We start from the raw sequence: 7,213 nt of genomic DNA on the forward strand, positions 1-7,213 counted from the left end.
TTCATTTGTTTGGTTTGTCATCATTTGTAAGATATACCACACAGAAACAAATAACTCTAACTTAATTATTATTTTAATCAAATCTAAGTTTTATATCTTCACAGATTAGCTGATTGAATGTACTGGCTGATGTAGTCCACTATACCCCTGAACAGTTATCTGAAGGACAATATCTGTGGGTTTGAGGGTAAGTTTTAATTTCAGTGTTGAAAGAAAAAATTATCTACCTGAAGAAAATCTGTGATGGGTCATTCAAAAATTTAAATATATCTGAGTTTTCAAGTTAATACTTTTCAAATCAGACTTTTATAAACTAGAGTGTGTTCATAGGCATCACTTGCATTGTTTTATGAATATAACTCATGGCACTTTGTGTGAGCAACAAAATTCTGTTACTTTATTTAGAGGAAATAATACATGGAGACAAATTAGTACAAATAATACTGATACCTCTCTATCAACCTTCTGGCTTATAAGCCATCAGAGAAATCACACGTTGTGATTAATTTAAATAATACAAGCAATCTTGACTAACACAGTTGTCCATTATTGCTCATCATGTTGGGAGCATCATTTCCTGGAAAAATAAGAAAAGCAACAGCATTAAAGCCATTTTGCCATCGCTGTTGATTCTTGCTGCTGATTGCCTTTCATTTTTATTTACTGACTCATAAATTCCTATCCTAAATGTTAATAAAAGAAGCAATATTTTCACCATCAGTCAAAAATTTATATTATGCTAATACTTAAGATTAAAAATAACCAATCTTTTTGTTCCAGAAACTATTCTGCATTTGAGATAATAAATAAAGAATTACATTCATTTCAAGTATGCCAAAAAGTATATTTTAATCCTGTTCAGAGTATGGCATAATTTTATAATATATGATTGTATTGTTATTTACGGGCTATGAACTTTCCAATAAAAATAATTGATTTCCTTTAATGTGATTAAGGCCTTTCTTAATTTTTCTGAGTCTATTCCCTCACAAAAAGTAAATCAGTTTCCTGGTGATATATATTATAGTGACTAATGAAACAGGTATGTTATAAAGGAAAATAATTTCATTCTGTCATTTATTTTTAAAAATCCATGATATACTTACAAATTTGAGACTTATTAGTGGGGAATGCCCAATATCGATCTAGTGATTCATGCATATTTAAAAACAAAAATGTTGAAGACATTTTAAGAAAACAAGAAATTCAGAAATCTCTTTGATTATCTTTTAACTGCTTTATATGATTTTGAGTAGATTATTTAAAGGAAATGTATAAGCATCTAGGCCATGAAAAAACATTCAAATGCTAAAATATATTCTGCCTCTTCTCTCAGACATTTTATTTTGTAGTTGCTTTAACATCTTAGTTCATTATCAGCTAGTCTTTTCTTTTATCATAAAACATTTTCTTCTCAATTAATAGTATCTTCATCAAACATCTCATACTGCCGGCCATCGATGACATAAACTCCTTGAGAAACAATTAATTTTTGCAAAAGTGCATGGACATAAAACTTTAAAATTGCTAAGACAAATCATAATATGCAAAATTCCAAAACAGAATGACAAAATAAAAATTCTTTCCTTAAATATTCCAAAGCAGCAAAAGGTAATTATACAAAATAACATTTTATTTGAAAGGAATATACTTTTTAGGAAGAATGCACCTCTAATGTGCTGGAAGCAAGGTGTTATTTTTAAGAATTGAGGGAGAGGATAAGCACAGCAGTACTTATAAAGCACTTACTACATGCCAGAAACATTAAAGGGATTTACATTTATACATAGTGTAATATGTATATATTACTTTATATAATATATACAATATGTAATATGTACTTTACATTTATACATAGTGTAATACTCATAACAACTATTTAGTAAGATGTATCCATATTGTAGAGATGTTTAATGGTGGGGAAAATGCATATAAAATTTTATGAAATAGAGATAGATAATAGTGCTTAAATACATTTAAGTATATCCTTGTAACTTATGTAGGGCCAGATATTTAAAAATTTTATACAACTAATTCTTCCTAGCCTGTTTTGAGTCTTTGTTCAAAATCCATCCTCAGTGGCACCCTCCAGAGTGCTGTAATTTAAATTTCATTCTCACCACTCATTTACAGTATTTATAATTCAATGTAGTCTTTTCTGTTCCTCTTGTTGTCCATAGTTCTTATCACTATGTAATATGCAATAGAAATTATATATGTTTATTGAATGTCTGTTTTCACAGATCACTGACCTTTTACGATATAAACTCCTTGAAGAAAATGACTGTTGTTTAGTTCAACTGATACATCTCTAGAACATACAACATTGCTCATAACATACTCAATATGTATTGGTTTGATGTCAGGAAATATCAATTAGTAAATCATCAAAAGATGAATTAGTATTGAATGATCAATGTTACTTCAAGACATAGTTAAAAATACATTTTTCCATATTCTTATCTAAAATATATTCATATTATTTTTCTTGTGTAGAAAAGGCATATGCATTTGTGTATAAAATGTGACATTAGAACTGCCAATATAAACCATCAATGATCATCTAGCTATTGAATAATTTCTCTTTTGGTTTTCAATCTGGAAAGGGGAATGTCACGTGCAAAGTTGAACAATAAAGTATAAACTAATTGAGAAATTTACTTAACTTCTATGAACCTCAGTTTGCTCTTGTATTAAATGGAGATGGTAATAGTATTCACCCCATAGAGTCACTGTAAGAAATAAATGAGACAATTTATATATAGCACTTGCTACTCAAAAAAATATTTTAACTATTCTGTTATTACACCAGAAAGAGTGACAGGATCATCTGCATAGTTATTTTGGGAATATTTATAGAAGTACTGGCATTAATGTGGAATCATTTTCCAAATTCATTCAAGTAGATATGTAACTACTGAATACTACTTTTTAAAATTCCCTAACATGGCAATATATAATGTATGTAAATAGACTATAACTGTGTCTATCATGGCATGCTATCAAAACTGCAAAAATGTATCAGCACAAACATCTGTTTTCCCCACTAATAAAATTTCATCAGTCATTAATTCCTATGCTAATTGATAATAATGCTTTTGAGAACGATTGAGGTCAAGAATGGCAATAATGTTGATTCTGTCTGGAAATATGTAAAAGAATTTTGATAAAATCTCACCTAATCTTTGCGTTTTTTTTTTAAGACTTCTTCATAGCAGAACAACACCAATTTGGATGATATCATTATATTGTAGCCCTTAAAATACTTCTGTAAACAGAAGTTTGAGGTGCAACTTATAATATTTCTCATACAAAGAAAACAATAGGGCTATCTTGAAAATTTGGCAACTCACAAGTGAAGACAACTTAAACCTGTCATTCTACAACAGATTTTATTGTATTTTTATGTAAACTCTACTCAGCCACTATTTTTCAGCATTTGATAGAAAGAGATGCACAGCACAGTTTAACAATTTAGTTTGTAAGCAAAAAGCTAAATCAAACACAAAAATTGTTCCAAGCTTTTAAGTCTGTGAAAAAAGTTAAACATTTAATTTGTATCTAAAATAATGTTTATTGTCCAAGTTTTATAAGTTTGTCAATCAACAGTCTCTTATACTAGAAATTACATGAATTGGCTGATACTTTAATGCTCTAAATAAATATGATAATTTTGTATGAAAGTATTCAGGAAGCTGTGATTCTCAAATATTGCTATGTATTAGAAACATCTGGAGAACTTGTTGGAAATGCTTGTTTTCTGTACAGCTGCAAATCTCCTGTAATTCAGATTCAGTAGACCTGAAATGAGGTTTTGGGAAAATCTGCATTTTTAATAAGCAAAGTCATTAATTGTGATGCTCTTGATGGTAGACCACAATTAAGAAAGACTGCTTTAATCCTATCATTCAACAATATAACATTTTTCTTGGTGCAAGGAAACAAGAAGCTAGTATATGTGAATAAAGATATATAGGTGCTTTTTAGACAGTAAATTTACCTGAAGTAAGAGCTTTTGACACAAAATATCTCTCCATCAAACTAATATACCATTTGGAGACTTTACAATATATAAATAAATAAATAAATAATGCACCACTGATTTCTGCAAAACAAATGCTATACTCTTAAGAATAGAAATCTGCTTTGAAAGTCATAGGTGAATCATTCACTGTAGTTTTCTTACAGTCAGGAACATCAAAACCCTCTTCAGTGTTGAGTTTTCCAGTTCGGCTTTCTCAGAGATTTCCCCTTTATCTTTCCCTTTATCTTCAGGAAGCCAATTCTCACTGAAAGGCCAAACATCTGTTTCAATGAGACAGAAGCAAGGGATTCATTTCATTGCATTAAGTGCATTTCCAGTAGTCAGCTAAGGATATTTCAGGATCTTCTTCAAATGAATTTGTATCACTCTCCCCTGCCTAATACACAGTAACTCAATATACCTCATCATCTTCATCTGAGAGTTCTTGTCCTTGTTCACTAAGGCTATGATCTTCTGAGTCGAAAGACTGAACTTCAAATTCTACACTAAACTGATCTGAAACTGAATCCCAATCCAACCAATCACTTGAATGTTCACTTACACCAGCATCAAGGTTCAGATTCAATGGTGTCCCTGTAGATTCACTGATACGGCTTCTTTTACAACATAACTCCCTTATTACACAGAGCCAGGCTTTCATCAAAGGAAAGGCCAATACAATCAGATTTGTGGCATTTTCTTTGCCATTCACCAGATAATTAATCTGAATTTTCTTCTGTCTCACTAATTCTTCTCCTTCTAGATAAGGTAGATGGTCTAGAAACCAAATGTGAAGATGAAGGTTTCTTTTTCTGCAGCTCTTGCACAGGGTCCTTTTGATCAGTCCCACCTTCAAAGTGACAGCTGCAATGATTCCAGAGAGTTGTGTGTTGAGGGAAATGATGATAAAATTACACAAATCTCACAATCACAGGAAAGTGAGAACTAGTCTCAGCCACCAACTTCTAGTAGCATTATTTATAGCAGCCAAGAAGATGTGAAAGAGTTTGAAAGGGAAGAAACACAAAACAAAGAAGAAAGTATGGAATCTAGTTTGCCCCTTAATGCCATTGAACCTTGTGTGATTTGTCAAGGTCGACCTAGAAATGGTTGCATTGTCTATGGCAAAACAGGACATCTTATGGCCTGCTTTACATGTGCAAAGAAGCTAAATTAAAGGAATAAGTCCTGCCCAGTATGTACACAACCAATTCAAATGATTTTGCTAACTTATTTCCCCTAGTTGACCTGTCTATAAGAGAATTATATTTCTAACTATATAACCCTAAGGAAAAAAAAAAAAAAGAAAGTATTAGGTGATACGGATTTGAGTTGAGAATTATTACAGTAGCAAACAACCCCCAGCATCTCAGAGACTTTAAATAACAAAGATTTATTTCTTGTTTATGTTCTATGTCCATCACGGGGCCTTTGTTTATTCCAATCACTCAGATACTTTGGATGATGGAGTGGTCATCTTTGCACATCATATTGGCTCCCATGTCAGAGGAAAGATAAAGGATCTAAGAGTTCTTGCTGTAGTAAGTTCATGCTAAGTTCTGACTTCAACAATTAAATGCTTGTGCCTCATTGACCTAAACTAGGAACCAAATCACTTCCAACCACAAGAGACAGCAGGGCCATACTACTAGGAGACTAGAAGGTAGGAAGATTGGGGGTTAGAGTATTGGAAATATTTGACAAACAACAGTTATTACTACCACAGGTAACCAAATTTTTTTCTGGGAACTGCTCCATATCTGAATATCATCAGTGAACCGTTATGCTGTTGACTAAAGGCACTTGATGACTCAGAGAAATCTACAGGTGAAAAATACTGTGCATTAGCTGATTAGACATCAGCACTATGTCTACTCTAAACAGATGGTAGAAAATGTAAAATCTGCTGAAATAGAAGGAGGAAACTAATTACTGAAAGGTGTTCTGCATGACATCAACAGCGAAATGTGTCCTTTTGATTAATTTTTTTACTAGATGATGAATTATTTTCTGACCAGAACAGCTTCACTAGTTTTCATGTAAACAAAATTCATCATCCCCAACTACCTTTTGATTAGTTTAATTAGAGTTTCTGCTTCACTCTCACTAAACAAGAAAAATGTAAGAAATGGGTCAAAGATTTGCCTCACAACTCAGTTACTCAAGACAGAATAATATTAAATGTATTCAGGTGGTTGAGCATAACTAATTTTTGACAACATAAATCCTTTCCCAAAAATACAATCTATTCCCCCAAAATTTTAATAGATTCTCCACTGAAAGTTTTGTAATTATGCATTATCTTTTGGAGAAATATTTTCTTCATCTAAAAAAAAAAAAAGCCATTTTTTATGTGATTTTGTTTTTATCCTATCTGCCAAAACACTGCTTTTGCCCCATGCAATGAGAACACAGTATAGCAATTGTTTTGATTTTTATTATTTTATTAACATATATAATACTTGAGTCTATTCAATTCTTAAGGAGAAACCAATGTCAGTATGCAGATATTTATCAAATTGACAGAACATTCTTATTTTAAAAATGTTCTTGAAAATAATGATTTTAAAATGTTTAGAGAGAAGTTTCAGGTTCCATTTTTTAATATTCTCCATGTCTAAAATATGAAATATATAGAAGTGATTTTAAGGAACTATTTATTTCAATAACCTCCTTTATTGTTTTGTGAATTATAAAACAGTATTTGGCCTCAATTATTTATGAAAAATGGAAAAATATAAGTTTAAATAAGAAACAATGTTAATAATTATGAGTTTGAACAGATTATTGATGAACTGGTAATTCTACCATATGGATAATGGATAATTTTGGTTTATGTTTTCCTCATGCTGATCAACGCTCTTGTGCATTCTGACTTGATAATAAGTTCAGCTTAATGTGGGGCAGTTAATGAATTTGCAAAATAGTCATTGTAGACACCAAGTAGAACAAAGTCTGTGGAAATTCTAGTCACAAATCATATATCACTGATAACAATTTTCTCACTTCATTCAACTTTTCACTACGTACTCTTTAGGAAATTCCACCTTGTCTGCGTCTCTAAGACTCAAAGACAATGTTTCATATTTCAGATTTCTGTTCTGGCAGCACACCACTTCTGGTATCCAAATCTGAGCCAGTTATCTGTTAAAAAATTTTTAAACTCCAAAATATCTTATTATATCACAA

At 31.2% G+C, this 7,213-nt stretch overlaps 1 pseudogene; it reads right to left on the bottom strand.

Annotated features, from left to right (window-relative positions):
- Positions 1 to 4,127: 4,127 nt before the first annotated feature.
- LOC108315620 lies at positions 4,128 to 6,894 on the bottom strand (annotated as a pseudogene).
- Between the last annotated feature and the right edge of the window lie 319 nt (positions 6,895 to 7,213).

Source organism: Cebus imitator, unplaced genomic scaffold (genome assembly GCF_001604975.1).
Source record: "Cebus imitator isolate Cc_AM_T3 unplaced genomic scaffold, Cebus_imitator-1.0 Scaffold176, whole genome shotgun sequence".
NCBI classification, from domain to species: Eukaryota; Metazoa; Chordata; class Mammalia; order Primates; family Cebidae; genus Cebus; species Cebus imitator.